The following is a 16596-nucleotide window of genomic DNA, read 5'->3' on the forward strand; positions in this document are numbered from 1 at the left end:
GCTAATGTCACGCTGGAACATTTATCCAAAATGACTTACAATAGACTGGGTATTTGCGTAGTCTTAAGAAAGTCTTAAAATGTCCTAAATCTAAAAAAATTATAATAATAATAATATAATAAAAAATCTTAAATCTACTGAAATATTGTGTTGTAATGTAGGTATTAATTCTTTTTTTAACAGGTCTTAACTTTTCTTTGCTTATGTACAGCTTCCCAGTTTGTCCATTAACATACAATCACCAACAATCCCAATCTTAATAAAACTTTTATTTAAAAATATCATTTTTTACTTTTTTTACCATCATGTTTTAATTACTTTCCTTACCGTAACATTTGTTTAAAAGTTTTTCTTTTTATTTGTTATTATTTTATTATTATTATTTTCCCAGTGATGGGTTGCAGCTGGAAAGACATCCACTGGTTAAAAAAAATCCCACTGGCGGTTCATTCCGTTGTGGCAACCCCATATTAATAAAGGCACTAAGCCAAAAAGAAAACGAATAAATAAATAATAATTATTGTATTATTAAACATAATAAATTGTAATTTTTTTTGTTGATAGGGCAAGTGAAAATATTTTCTTGAAAAAAAAACCTTAGCAGTTAGTTTTGTATAAGTCTAAAATTTCCTTCATTATGGTCTTAAAAAGGTCTTATAAATTCTTACATTTAACTTGGTGAAATCTGCAGAAACCCTGAATTGAAGAGGCATTCAGCAATTCAACAAGAAAAGGCAATACACACAAGATATGCTTTATACAAAGGAACTGTGCTCAGAGAATGAAGTGCTGGGTGGAGTGTTTTGATAAATGGTTTTTGTCAAACCCACTCACCTGTACAGGCCCGTAGGCAGCGTATTGGAAGGGGGGGTTCTTTCTCAAAAAGTGGACCTTTTTGCAGTTATTTGCCTAATTTTCTATTTAATTATAAGTTATAATTATATATTTTAGTAATATTTTAAACATTGATCTATTGTATCAACAATTTATTCATTCATTCATTTTCTTTTTGGCTTAGTCCCTTTATTAATTAGGGGTCACCACAGCAGAATAAACCGCCAACTTATCCAGCATATGTTTTACACAGCCGATACCCTTCCAGCTGCAACCTATCACTGGAAAACACCCATACACACTCATTCACACATACACTACGGACAATTTTAGCTTACCCAATTTACCTATAGCGCATGTCTTTGGACTTTGTGGGGGAAACCAGTGCAGCTGCAGGAAACCCACGTGAACACGGGGAGAACATGCAAACTACAGACAGAAATGCCAACTGACCCAGCCGAGGCTCGAACCAGTGACCTTCTTGCTGTGAGGCGATTGTGCTACCCCCGTGATACGTACCAAAATTTCCTACAATTTTGTCAAAATGCTACCAAATTTTACTACAAGGTATATGTTTACAAACTTGCGTTTAAACTGTAAGTTATTACAGTTTTATAAATAATGTTATAAGACAGGGCTGTCTAAACTTGATCCTGGAGACCCGGTGTCCTGCAGATTTTAGCTCCAACTTGCCTCAGCACACCTGGATGAATGGTTCTAGAAAGCCTATAGGAGCTTGATTAGCTAGCCCAGGTGTGTCTGATTGGGGTTGGACCTAAACTTTGCAGGACACCGGCCCTCCTGGACCAAGTTTTTTTTTTTTTTTTTCAGGGGTGCTGTTATAAGATAAGCATTGAAAAATATGTAATGAAAAAAAGAAATATGAAAAAATATTTCATTTTAAAATACAACTTTATTGTCATCCATTATTTAAAAAGAAAACAGTTAGAAATCTGTTAAAACTTGTTTTGAAATAAAAACTCTAACAGCCTATAGGCAAATAACAAACGGGACAGCTCATTCCACCTTTCTCAGTCAAATTTGGCTAATAGTTAATTTTGAAATTTGTCTGAAAGTCTTCTTCTATTGGTTATTTTCACATTTTATGACGGTATAGCAGTCAAAGTGGGACAAATGAGCTCACGTTGGGGTCAAATTCTGGACTTTGTCAGAGGAAGTGTGGGTCTTTCGAACCATATATCCGCCCTGACTACGGGCCTTCTGTATGAAGCACGCTTTATAAATGCACAATGTATTTTATTAGAGATATGGAGAAATTATATATGACGATTCTATATGATTGTAAGAAAACCTTACTTTCAGACAGTTTACACAATATATAAGTACTATTTGTAGTGCAAACCTATTATTTGAAATAATATTGAATGGAAGTTTTTCCATAACGGAAGTGCAATCCATAATCTAAAATAAAATAGTAAAAAAGGTGGATAACTCCCAGAGGATGATGTGTGGTGGAGACGCTGTGATGCGTTAAGCGTCTGTCATCATCTGCTCTCCCTAGAAACAGGCATCTTCATAAAGCTCAGAGAAAACTGCAGCATCTTCTTCACTGAGGACACACTGTTCCCCCCCTCTCTTTCTGTTTGCTCTTCTTCACCTTCTCTGTCTCATTAGTGCTGCCTGCTAAGACTATTTCTAGACTGTACAGACTGAGTTAGGGGTCTGAACAAACGTCTGACCTCAACTTTTAAACTTTGATGTGTAATTTGTCCTGTACGGTTTGTCCTGTGGACAGGAATATTGCTTCAAACTGTGCTCCTTGTTAGGGAGATGTGATATGTTAAATCTTAAGGGTTTTCAAGAGTCATGGCTGGTGGGCTGAAATTAAGAGCGTTAATGATGGATGCTTCCTTGTCTTAGCTTATAAATAATGTTAGGCTACTTTGGCCAAAAGTATCTGCTAAGCTGAGTGGTCATGAGTGGAATAGAATGAAATTTTCTTCCTATAATGCTTTAGACCTGCTCGTTTGGTTTTATTTCTTTATTTAAAAGTAAATTTATGTATGTGTTTTATTGGGGCTACGCAGTGTTGCAGTAGTTAGTGCTGTCGCCTCACAGCAAGAAGGTCACTGGTTCGAGCCTCAGCTGGGTCAGTTAGTGTTTCTGTGTGGAGTTTGCATGTTCTTCCTGTGTTTACGTGGGTTTCTTCCAGGTGCTTCGGTTTCCCCCCACAAGTCCAAAGACATGCGGTACAGGTGAATTGAAGAAATTAAATTGGCTGTAGTGTGTGTGTGTGAATGTGAGAGTGTATGGGTGTTTCCCAGTACTAGGAAGCTGCTGGTAGGGCATCCGCTGTGTAAAACATGCTGGATAAGTTGGCGGTTCATTTTGCTTTGGGCACCCCTGATGAGTAAAGAGACTAAGTTAAAAGAATGAGGATGGCTCCTTGACACAAAGATGATCATATTTAGAGATCTTTGGCATCTAAAATTTTGAACATTCCTGTGCTAAATTATAAAATGTAAATATATCTACAAATATAGCTTGAGCCAGAAAGACCCAATGTCCCAGAACATTTCAGGTGATACTTTGTAACACCATATACAGCTTAGAAAAAAAAAACAGCAACAAAATGACTATATAACACAAAGAATATCACAGAAACTGCGCAGAAAAGTCCAAGCAACCACCTAAAACAAACTGACAGTATCTTAGCAATATGTTGGAAATCACTGTAAAAAGCAAGGCAAGGCAAACTTTATTTATAGAGCACAATTTTACACAACCGTAGTTGATCCAAAGTGCTTTACAATAAAATAAGCTAGACAATAAAACAAAAAAAAAAACTGGTATTAAAAATTACAAAGAAATATATTTAAAAGTAATACTAAAATACAAATAATAAAAAATAACATGCATGCATCACTCAAAGGCAAGAGAGTTAAAATAAGTCTTTAAGTTAGATTTAAAAGCATCCAAAGAAGGAGAGATTCTGATGTTCAGAGGGAGACTGTTCCAGAGCCTTGGGGCCGCAACACTGAAAGCTCGATCACCTTTTGATTTGCAGTGAGACCGAGGGACAGACAAAAGAAACTGGTCATGGGATCTTAATGGTCTACAACAGGGGTGTCAAACTCAATACCTGGAGGGCCGAAGCCCTGCACAGTTTAGTTCCAACCCTGCTCCAACACACTTACCTGTAGGTTTCAAACAAGCCTGAAGGACTCAATTAGTTTGATCAGGTGTGTTTAATTAGGGTTGGAACTAAACTGTGCAGAGCTGCGTCCCTTTTGGAACTGAGTTTGACACCTGTGGTCTAAAAGCTCTATATGGCCTAATAAGCTTCCTGACATAGGCCGGGGCAGAATTGTGCAAAGCTTTATAAGTGAAAAGAATAATTTTAAAATCAACTCTGTATTTTATAGGTAGCCAGTGCAATGAGGCGAGGACAGGAGAGATATGATCTCTTTTCTTAGTTCCTGTTGTTAATCTGGCGGCTGCATTTTGGAACCAACTGTAGCCGAGAGAGTGTTGACTAAGGTAGGCCAATGTACAAAGAGTTGCAGTAGTCTAACCGAGAGGAGATTAAAGGATGGGTTACGATTTTTTAAATCTTTTTTTAGAAAGAAATGGTTTAACATTTGCCACCAATCTAAGCTGGAAAAAAAGCTGCTCTTCACAACCGCATTTACATGTTTGTCAAACTGCAAGAGTGGATCAAAGATAACTCCGAGATTTTTGGCTTGATTGTACAGATTGTCATTTAGGATTCCTAGCTGAGTTTTAATTGAATTGTTGGTAGCAGCAGGACCTAATATTAACACTTCTGTTTTATTTTCATTTAGTTGCAGAGAGTTATTTGTCATCCAGGTCTTAATGTCGGTAAGGCATAGGAAAAGATTTTCTAATGATAAATTTGCTAGTTTGATTGGAAAGTATAGTTGGAGATCATCAGCATAGCAGTGATAGCTTATGTTATGTTTGAGGAGTATTGAGCTTAAAGACAGAAGTAAAGTAAAACAGAACAGAAACTGCTTAGCAGCAAGTTGACAGCCTGAATTATGAACTGAAAAAAAGACCCCCCTCCCTCCAAGAAAAGGAACAGAAATATATGCAAATTAGCATGTATTTCATTAATGTTTTCTCACTGACATAATAGTTAAACATAAGGTTGTAGAAAATGTGTAGCCTAATAGAAAGACCAGTGTTTGCCATTATTATTGTGTGGTAATAACTATTAGATTAAAAAAAAACAAAAAAACGTTTCACCTTTCACCTAGTGAACCTAGAACTGAACCATACTCACCGTGGATAGGGTGACTTGAAGCATTCTGCAGCAAGCACACTGACAAACTGTTCACACAGCGTCGTGTCTTGATCATCTTCACCTATAGAGAGCGCTACGAGCTCCACTGATGACCTAGTTCTTCTCCATCTTTATCCATGAAGAACCGAAGATGGACACAGATGAACAGGTGCAGACCGCACCGCTTTTTATCATCAATTATCAAAGGAGACGCTATTGGCTTCAAGGTAGTCACATACTGAATATTCATGATAAATTAAAATAATATTGTTTTTGTGCATGATGTAGCAGGGCCCGAACAGCGTGTTGTTTTGTTTTGGACACAATTTTAAAGGTTCACGAAACTTCCACCATCACTATTCAATAAAACACATACACACACACACACACACACACACACACACACACACACACACACACACACACACACACACACACACTTACAAACGCAGCACATTTAAACATTTAATTAATAGGTCAAAGTAATTAAAATCAACGAAACAACTGCAGTTGATAAGGTGTATATATTGTGCTCAAACTGAGAATAAAAGTTTATGCATATTTGCATAAAACGCAAAAAATGGAAATAGTAAATACAAATAGAAAATGTTAAAAAGCATGCTCAGTTTTTTTTTTGGATTCTTTGATTCTGTAATAATGGGCATTTTAGACACTATAGAAAACTAGAAAATGTTTAATTTCCATCTCTGAAATCTACTCACCTTAATCTAGAAACAGCATATCAGTACACTCAAACTACCCTGAATGCTATAGAAAGTGCCTAGTAACATCTTGGCAACCACCTATAATCATGAAAAATACCTACAGTACCACTCAAAATAACATAAAAACAACACAGCAATATCTGGCAACCAATCAGAGCATCTCAGAAATTGCATAGTGATGTTTGTTATAGCATACTGCATACCCTTAGTTTTGAATAACCAAGCTACACTTTCTAAAGTCTAGTTATTTAAATTTTTTAAATAATTTTATATAATGGAATTTACACTAAGTACCCACATATGTTTTGTCTTTCTCTTTTTAAACACCGCTACCTTTAGGATAGTTCCTGTCTCCTTCAGTTCTCCATCTGATTCCACACAGTCTCACTTTCTTCTGTGCCACATACTGGTTGAACGTCATCATCCCGAAAAGGTGCTTCTGCATATGCTGTTAAAGCAAACACACACCCTACTGTGTAGCAAAACATTCACACACATGATTGGCAAACGCTGACAGGTACACAAACATGCAGGTGTGTGATGGTGATAGTCCCCTGAAGAGTTCTGCACAATGTTTGAGCTTCATTCATGCTCGCACACACACACACATTGGCATGCTATATATAGAAGGGGAAAACAAACAGTGTTTCTGGTCTGGTTCAGATGAAAGTGTAATTAAGCCACCAATGTGGGCATCTTTTTGCAGCACATCACAGGGTTGTGCATTTGTTTCATGGTTATTAAATTTACCAAATGCACTGAAAAAGACTGTGTAAATAATGTGCGACGTAAATGTGTGAATAAGTATACAAATGTAATGCTCTCTGGAATTGACGATTACATTTATGTTTTTGGGCTTTTTTTCTGTGTTTGCTCAAAATAGCCCAAAATAGGGTAATGTACACACTGCACACAGTTGTATCTTGGCACAAAGAGAAAACATTGCTGGACCAAAATTTGTTTTGCTATAGTTTCTATAAGAACCCATTTCTGCCACTTCATAAAAATAAATCATGTGTAGCTTGAATTATAACTTTGACATAAAAATCATTATAAAGATGAAACTATAAAATCAGTTATAATCTGTTCTAGTTTAATATGATTCATGAACTTTTGTTATTTTTTTTACCATATATATATATATATATATATATATATATATATATATATATATATATATATAAATCAGCCAATCACGTGGCAGCAACTCAATGCATTTAGGCTTGTAGACATGGTCAGGATGATCTGCTGCAGTTCAAATTAAGCATTAGAATGGGAAAGAAAGGTGATTTAAGCCACTTTGAACATGGTATGGTTGCTGGTGTCAGACTGGCTGGTCTGAGTATTTCAGAAACTGCTTACTTTCTGGTATTTTCATGTACAACCATCTCTAGGTTTTACAGAGAATTGTCCAAAAAAGAGAAAATATTGAGTGAGCGGCAGTTCTGTGGGTGCAAATGCCTTGTTGATTCCAGAGGTCAGACAAAAATGGCCAGACTGGTTTGAGCTGATAGAAAGGCAACAGTAACGCAAATAACCACTCGTTACAACCGAGGTATGCTGAAGAGCATCTCTGAACACACAACACATCCAACCTTGAGGTGGATGGGCTACAGTAGCAAAAGACCACACCGGGTGCCACTCCTGTCAGCTAAGAACTGGAAACTGCGGCTACAATTGCACAGGCTCACCAAAATTGGACAATGGAAGATTGGAAAACATTGATTCTCGATTTCTGCTGCGACATTCTGATGCTAGGGTCAGAATTTGGGGTCAACAACATGAAAGCATAGCTCCATCCTGCCTTGTATCAACGGTTCAGGCTGCTAGTGATGGTGTAATGGTGTGGTGGAGATCTTCACACTTTGAGCCCATTAGTACTAATTGAGCATCCTGTCAGGGCCACAGCCTACCTGAGTATTGTTGTTGACTTTGTCCATCCCTTTATGACAACAGTGTACCCATCTTCTGATGGTTACTTCCAGCAGGATAATGCGCCATGTCATAAAGCACAAATCATCTCAGACTGGTTTCTTGAACATGACAATGAGTTCATTGTACTCAAATGGCCTCCACAGTCACCTGAACTCAATCCAGTAGAGCACCTTTGGGATGTGGTGGATGGGAGATTCGCATTATAGATGTGCAGCCGACAAATCTGCAGCAACTGCATCAATATGGACCAAAATTTCTGAGGAATATTTCCAGTACTTTGATAAATCTTTGCCATGAATGATTAAGGCAGTTCTGAAGACAAAAGGGGATCCAACCCAGTATTAGTAAAGTGTACCTAATAAAGTGACCAGTGAGTGTATGCATCAATACACACATTCACACACACACTCATACACTATGGTCAATTTTAGCATACCCAATTCACCTGTACCACATGTCTTTGGACTGTGGAGCAAACATGAAACCCATGTGAACACGGGGAGAACATGCAAACTCCACACAGAAATGCCAACTGACCCAGCCAAGGCGCGAACCAGCAACCTTCTTGCTGTGAGGGGAATGTGCTACCCACTCCGCCACCACATTGCCCTTTTCAATTCATCAAAATAAAATGCACAAAAAAGTGGCACAACTGTTATAAACAATGATAATAATAAGAAATGTCACTTTGACAATATCAGCGTATTAAAATGTAGATCATCTAAAGCAGGGGTCACCAACCCTGTTCCTGGAGAGCTACCTTCCTGCAGATTTTAGTTGCAACCCAGACCTAACACACCTGTTTGTAATTATCAAGTGCTGCTTTAGGTACTATTAATTGGTTCAGGTGTGTTTGATCAGGGTTGGGACTGAATTCTGCAGGAAGGTAGCTCTCCAATAACAGGGTTGGTGACCCTTATCTAAAGGTTCATTTGACACTGAAGACTGAAATAATTCCTGAGATTTTGAAGTATATTCACATACAATTAGGTAATTCTAACGTGATAATTACAATTTTAACTAATTTAGCAATATGTGTATTTTGTAAAACTGCTTTAGATTGATCATTATTGTGAAAAGCACTACACAAAGAAAAAAATTGAAAAATTGCTATTTTTTTATTACTGTTTTCTAGATTAACTAAATAAAGCCTTTTTTACCATAACTGTAATTTTTCCAAAAACCTTATGAATTTTACACAGGTTTTGAACAAACACACTTGGTTTGCCTATAATTTTAAATAAAATATATATATAATAGTTATTATATTGTAAGTAAATTGGGATAATTTTTGACAAAGCAATTCCCAGTGTCATGGATGGGTTCAGCAATATATAGTAATGTTTTGTTGGCATTCCGATGTGACATTTTCCTGAGAGCTATTGTTCTGTCTGTTCTGACACATCAGCCCGCTTGAACTTTAAACGAGACTAAAATGACAGGCTTTACATCACTTTATTCTTCCTCTTTCCATCTGTGGCTTCTTTTAATTTTCCTCAGTCAAGTACAGACTAGAGAAGACTGCTGAGCGTGCATCCGCACACACACACACCTTCAGAATAGCCCCCCGTTTGTTTCTATTGATGTGTGTGTGTGTCTTGTTGCTGCCGCAGTATTAGAGGGAGATTTTGCTGCAGGGGTGTGACAAGGCAGTGTAAACAGTTTTCCCCTTCATTTGCTTCTCTCTCTCTATTATCATTACGACTGCATCGCTCTCAGGCTGATGATGCTCCGTTTTCATAATGGCGCTTTAGAAAGCACGCTCAAATTGAAAGAACAGATTAGCCGTGTTGTGTGTAGATTTGATGACCTGATTTTAAAGTCACATTTAGTTATGTAACAAGTTGTTTTTATTTTGATGGAATGTTTATGTGATTGTCTCACTGGTGTGAGAGTAACAGGGTTAAAGGACTGGTGGAGTTGAAGGACCGCTGGTATCTGTGTTCGGTCATATTGCTCAACCAGCTTTGAAACTCAGTGCTTTATATAAACATTCATGTGTGTTTATAGTAATGTTAGTGTGTTTAGTTTTCAATGATTTATTGAGATGTTGTGGTTTATAGAAATTTAGGTAGATTGACTATGCAGATGGAATTAAAATGTGCCATAAACATTACAGGGATGTAATAAGAATTATATAAATTATTTTTTATTGCCAATGCAACCTTCCATGATATCTTGGTAATGAAATGGTCATTTTAGTTTTAAGAGTTGTCAAATAAACTGCTACTTATTGATCAATCCATCCCACCATTATTCAGAATACATAGTGCTTTACTTGTTCTTGACGACTCAATATTTAAAAATGAACTAAAGTCATTTTTACAAGATACAACATGGAATATGATTTACCCATAGCAGCATAACAATTGAGTAGTGCAAGAATTAAGTCAAAACTAATTCACAGTAGGTTCCCTTCAGAATTCCTATAGGTTTTTGCAATGGGGTTTTCAGTTAACCCTTTAACTACCCCACCTAGAAAAAAATGTTTGGATTGCATTTCTTAACTCGTAATGTCGCTAGTTAACACACTCAATGCATTTTTTTTTTCAAAACACCCCATCATTTCTAAAATATCAGCCTCTACCAAATGGTTTATGTCGGTTTGTGGTAAAAGTACCGGAATCAATACATAATACAATAATACAGTTTATACTATACTATGAAAAATCTGATTTTACGAAGTGAAAGACCAATTTATTTAATAACATAATCAAAATTAAACATTTCTGAACACTAAATCATCTTTATTTTTTTTAATTATGCCTTAAAATACTTCAGAATCTCATTTAACATGTTTTCTTGTTGGCTTTTTACAATAAAATTAAAATCCAGTGTAGTAGTGCAACAAGATTATGTTGCTTGTTTTTTTTTTTTTGTGAACCAGCAATGCTGTGTGTGTAAACCATTATTTAAATCAGTCATTCTTTAAATGTCTTTTTTTTAAAACAGTCAAAACATTGTCAACTATTTAGTAAAGCGGGCAGTCAAAATAAGGTAACTAAACAATACTTTATGTGTGAACTCTATAATTTCTTTTGTGTTTTTTTTTTTTTTTTTTGGCTATTGAGAGTAAAACATTCAGCACTTAAACATTCATCTAAACCAGGGGTCTCAAACTCGCCATTTGCGGCCCTCAGTGCAATATTTTGTGGCCCGTGCTGACCGCTGTACTCTGACAGAATCAGCGGAGCGGGGAGAGAGAGCGCTCCCCGCTTCGCTGATTCTATCCTTACACAGCGCGCTTGTCACTCAATGCGCGTTGTCGCGCGCGTTCTGGTCAGCTGTGTTGTTGCGCGCGTACTCAAGAGCGGTGTTATCGCGCGCCTACTGAAGAGCGGGACTGAGGGTGTGTCGCGTCGCGGGGGCACTTTTGATCATTTTGGAAGGGCACTTTCTATGCAAGACTAAAAAGGGCATGTGCTCTGCACAGGTTGAGCCCTATATGTGCACGTGCCTGCCCTGCATCTTATATATATTGATATTATAGGTAGATACAGACTGGTACAGACTGATGTGACTGGAGTGGGGTGGGGGTGTTTTATTTATACATATATTCGCCTTTTTTTAGGTGAGGGAATGGAAGTTTTGAGTGAGTTCCCCCACTTTTTTTCCTAGGACTTCAATAAGTCAAAGTACAGGTCTAGACTTAATGATGATCATCTTCAAGCCATACTGAGGGTCTCAACTGCTTCCGCTCTTAAGCCAAATGTGGTTCAGATTTGTGAGAAGAAGCGCTGTCAAGTCTCTGGCAGCAAGGAGTAGGCAAAAGATGCCATGATCAGAAGAACTGTTCATAATCTTCACTCAATGTTCTATTAATGTTCAGGACACTTCATGTTCAGAAGAAATAATTAAAACTGTTAATAATGACATTTGAGGACTTTTTTTTGTAAAATCCCTTATGCGGCCCAGCCTCACCCAGACTTTGCCTCCTGCGGCCCCCAGGTAAATTGAGTTTGAGACCCCTGATCTAAACCAAGGATTCTCAGGTCTGCCCTTTGAATTCCACTTTTCTACAGAGTTTGGCTCAAACTTTACTTTCTACGGTGTGCTGAAATTGCATACCTTTTGAGTACTACTAATTTAAACATACGGCATGTCAAATAAAGTATTATACAATTCTATGCACCTTGAAAATGAGTTGCATGAATGGAATTTGAACATCCTACATCTGCCATTTGATCATTAACTCATCACTTACTAGCTTCAGTTCTGCTGCTTCACCTTCATTCCAGATCTTATGTTTCCTCTAGGGATTGTCTATTGGGTTCACTCTTTACTTAACAGTTGTTGTTGGTGAGAGATTTTACTAATTTATATTAGTTCTTTTTCATTGTTTATTTCAAGTCTGTAAGACTTATTTGAGTTAATATTTAGGTTATTCACTAAAATGTATTATTTAAATCGTTCATGGAGCTGAATGCAGTAAATAGTCTGTATAAAAAAGGTTGAAAATAAACCTGTGCAAACAATCTAGCCTTAACCAAATTATTTAACAAAAAAAGATTACTTCAGTAAAATATTGGTAGTCTTTTAATAAGCATGATGTGCACAAGAGGTTATGAAACGTGAATTGTTTGTTTTGAAACTTTTGAATCGGAAGTTGTCAAAACGTTACTCAAAACACACATGGTTGTTGTCATGCGGTGAACTCGGCCAATCGTTAAATATTGGTGTTGTCATCGCAGATGCTGCACTGGCTGAATCAGTTTTCTGGTGTCGGAGTGCTGTCACAATACTTTGATGCCACATGTGATAGCGTCGATGCGGACAAAATCTGTAACCAGCATGTACCGCTTTTAGACAGATTTTGATCGATCTGCGCAGCGCTGCATGAAGTCGAAATTATTAACACCTATTATGTACTGTCCTCATATTGACGATAAAATAAATCAGTTATAAGAAATTAATTATTAAAACTTATATTTTTGCAAATTGGTTGAATTTTTTTTTTCTGTGAAACAGAAATATAGAAAAAAAAATTAAAATAGAAAAAATCCTGACTGGGTCTGTGCTGTTCCATGTTCTTTTGTTGTCATCATGTGATTCCTTTGTTCAGTTTTCCCACCTGTTGTTAGTCTCATGAGTTTCACCTGCGTCTCCTTAATTAGTCCTAATATGTGCTGTGTATTTTAGTCCTTGGCTGCGTCCGAAACCGCATACTTCCATACTATATAGTACGCTAAAATCAGTATGCGAGCCGAGTAGTATGTCCGAAATCATAGAATTCGAAATTAGTCGGCGAGAAATACCCGGATGACTTGCTACTTCCGGCGAGATTCTAGAGTGCGCATCCCATGCACGTTGCGCTATCCCATAATGCCCCATGCGAGAATTCATGAATGGAAGTGAGGCGACACAACTGACGCAGGTAGGTCACATGACCATGACAAAATGGCAGATGAAGTACGTCCGAATTCCATTCATACTTTTCACATTCATACTGTATAGAACATACTTTTCTAACGGCCGAGTAGTACGTTTAAATTCAAATGCAGTACCTACTGAGTAGTAGGCGGTTTCGGACGCAGCCCTTGTGTTTAGTTTGTTCCTTGTGTGGGATTACATATCATTCTATATTGTCTACAACCTTTGATTCCTGTGTGTCGATGTTTCAGTGTTTCCAGTGAGTGTTACATAAATAAATGTGTTTTAATAATCCCTGCGATCCCGTGCCTTTGTGAAACAGCGAGTCATGGTAGCATTAACTGCAATAAAATTGTATTGAAGTTTTGAATTTATGCCTAAACATGGCCCAAAGTATTGGATATGCATAAGGATTAACAGTATATTATAAATGTTTTGTGTAATTTACATTAGATTCTCCAACGCAATCTCACGGCAATTCATAACTTTTTGATTTAGTGGCTAATTCGTATGAATTCGTACAACCTAATTTTTACAATTTGGTACGATTTGCTCATCACCCAATGACAGTTGGGGTTAGGATTGGGGTTGGGTGCCACGCCTCTTTTTTAAAATCTTACATTTTTGTACGACTGAACTGAACTGTACGAATTAGCCACTAAACTGACAAAACATAAAATACATTTCCTCGTGAGATCTGGCTGGATTCTCCTACTTCAGTGCAGATTTACTGTGAATATGGTTTTCATTGTTAAAAAAAAATTAAATATTAAAATTTTTGAATTTCCTACAATGATTATGAATTTGCATTCCTGCACAGCCTGTGTGGTGCGCAGAGAAACAGAAGTCCTCTGAGGTGATCCGGGGTTAAACTTAGTTTCAGCATGGAGCCGTATAATCCGTCAGAGCCCAGCAGGCCTCAGCGCACAGAGGCACTGTTCTTCTCTCCTCAAGAGGGAGGGAAGCAATTTGTCATCTAGGAAAAGTTTTTGGCATGGCCAGGGACTGAGAGATTTCTCTTCTCAATGTTATTGTAGCATTAAACAGTGCAGATAGAAAATGAGTTCAAAGAGATGTGTCAGTGCGGAAAGCTGGGTGACCGAGAAAGAAATTTCCTGTCTGCGTTTCAGAGATGAACCTTGAGAAATCCTCATAACCTGTAGAAGACCAGATCAGCAGAGTGAGGCCACGTGTAACAACATGCATAAATAATGGATTATGAGCATGACAGGTGCTGATAACACTCACATATTGTTACAGAAGCATGTGCAAACCCTGCTTCACATGAATACTGATGCTGCAGCATACAGTACACAATACAGCACATTCAGTGAAGGATGTTTTGAATTTAATTTGTTCTGAATGAAGTGCTGAGGTCTAGATTGTTGCTGAAACGTGTACCGCAAATAAAGAAGCTATTGAAGGATTAATCCTTATTAAAGTATATTTGGACAATTAAATAGACTAGAGGCAGGAAAAGAGTTACGAGATGTTCTTTCTTGGTGAGATTGGCAACTACAGATGAATTTGTTCCTTTGGGATGTTAATATTGGTCCAGGAGCTTTCCACAATTAGTATAAAAGATGTAGCATTTTAATATTGCAAGATCTATGCAATATTTCTTCAGCTTTCACCATTATTGTTTTTGTGATAATAATTGAATCATTGAGGAAAAGTGGGTAACATTGTTTTAAATGAGATTTCCCTGTATATTACAATGTGTGCTGTTTAAGTTATAGATTTTGTAAAACTATGATTTACACAAGATACTTATTAAAATGTTATCCAGTTTCACCAGTTTTTATAGTTTATAAACAAAGAATTTTGCCAGGCATATTTAAACAAGAACTATTTAATGACATCCAAAATGGCTAATTACTGCTAATTGTAAATGTGTAAATTTTGTCACTGTTTCCACAAGGATTTGTCATCAAGAAGGTTTAAATAAATGAAAAACTAATTTACTATGATTGCATATTCTTTAATATATTTTACAGGTCATAATATGTATGTTTTATTTTTGCGTCAATATATCTGTACACTGAATATATATATATATATATATGTATATGTATATGTATATGTATATGTGTGTGTGTGTGTGTGTGTGTGTGTGTGTGTGTGTGTGTGTGTGTGTGTGTGTGTGTGTGTGTGTGTGTGTGTGTGTGTGTGTGCGCGTGCTTGTGTGTGCTCAAACAGCGGGGAAATAAATATTTAACATGTCATGTTTTTTTCCTGGGAATAATACTACTAAAGGAGCTGTTTGGAATCGAGCCAGTATTTGGTAAAAACATAAACAATACAAACATAAAAATGAAACCAAACAAAAAAACATCCGTAATTACTCAGTAATTAGTTGTGTAATAATGAAATGGCACAAGGAGAAAATACTGAACTATTGACATTTATTTAAGGCTTTTTAATTTTGACAGCTTAAAGATGACTCTCATATGGAGAATGAAGTCACGTGCATTGATCAGGTGTGAGTTTTTCACAAACTGCAACACAGTGTAAAAATCTTGATGGTTTGTTTTGTATTTTCTATTGGATTCAAGTCAGGTGATTGGCCGGACCATTCTACAGCTTGATTTTCTTTCTCTGAAAGCTTTTGAAAATTTCATTGGCTGTGGTTTGGATCATTGATCAAATGTCCACCCTGGTTTTCATCTTCATCATCCTGGCAATGTAGATGTTGGACTGAAGCAGCTGATTTTAATTTACAAAGGGCAGAGGGTTTCTGAATAACTACTGAGAGATTTCAGCTGCTGTCTGGGCTTTCACTGTCCTCGCTGTCTTCATGTGTTCAATACTTTTTTTCCCTGTGTCATATCATTTTATTTAACATAACTTCATTTGTAAACCAATTAGATTTGTTTTCTTTGCATATATGGATTTCTTTGGTTGTTATCAACATCTGGTGAATATTTCAAGTCATTTCAAGAAATATGTTTTCGTAAAAATATGATGTGTTCAATACTTTTTTTCCCTGCTGTATATAAATGTCTAAAAACAGAATATTTTAAATTGAACTATTGCCATATTATGGAAATAAATCATCTAATTAAATATGCATATTTAACATTTTGAAAACACAGTGGTGTTTATAAAAATTGACATTTTACCCCAAACACTTTGAAGTGCTCTCCTAATTATTATTGTTATGTCAGAGCTGTGCATCATTTTTTGTCTGTTTTATTAGGTTATTATGCTTTCCTAGAGCTTGGAGCTAAGAGCATAGCACAATTTTATGTTTACTCATTATTATTTTTAGCTTTTATTCCTGTAAACAACAACAGAATGTGCATGTTTTGCACCATGTGACTTCCTGGCACTATTCCAGCTGTGCTCGTACAGTATGTCGAGTAGACAACATGCATGCTCTAGTTGGTCGATTCCACTGCAGGGGCTCATGAAGGGCTGTGAATGAGTCACATGGAGCCTGCTGTGTTCATTAACATGCATGTG

The 16596-nt window shown here is 36.7% G+C and overlaps 1 protein-coding gene across 5 annotated transcripts in view; it reads left to right on the plus strand.

Moving 5' to 3' along the window:
* Nucleotides 1-5212: 5212 nt before the first annotated feature.
* Nucleotides 5213-16596, plus strand: part of ube2g1a (ubiquitin-conjugating enzyme E2G 1a (UBC7 homolog, yeast)) — a 215238-nt gene continuing 203854 nt past the window's right edge. For 3 of the 5 annotated variants that reach the window (XM_073949894.1, XM_073949890.1, XM_073949892.1), the window contains exons 1-2: nucleotides 5213-5328; nucleotides 6166-6259. The gene's annotated coding sequence lies outside the window, so the exon portion shown is untranslated. The remainder of the gene's footprint in view (nucleotides 5329-6165; nucleotides 6260-16596) is intronic. The other 2 variants (XM_073949893.1, XM_073949895.1) reach the window with 1 other exon arrangement.

This window comes from Danio rerio, chromosome 5, assembly GCF_049306965.1.
Source record: "Danio rerio strain Tuebingen ecotype United States chromosome 5, GRCz12tu, whole genome shotgun sequence".
Lineage (NCBI taxonomy): Eukaryota > Metazoa > Chordata > Actinopteri > Cypriniformes > Danionidae > Danio > Danio rerio.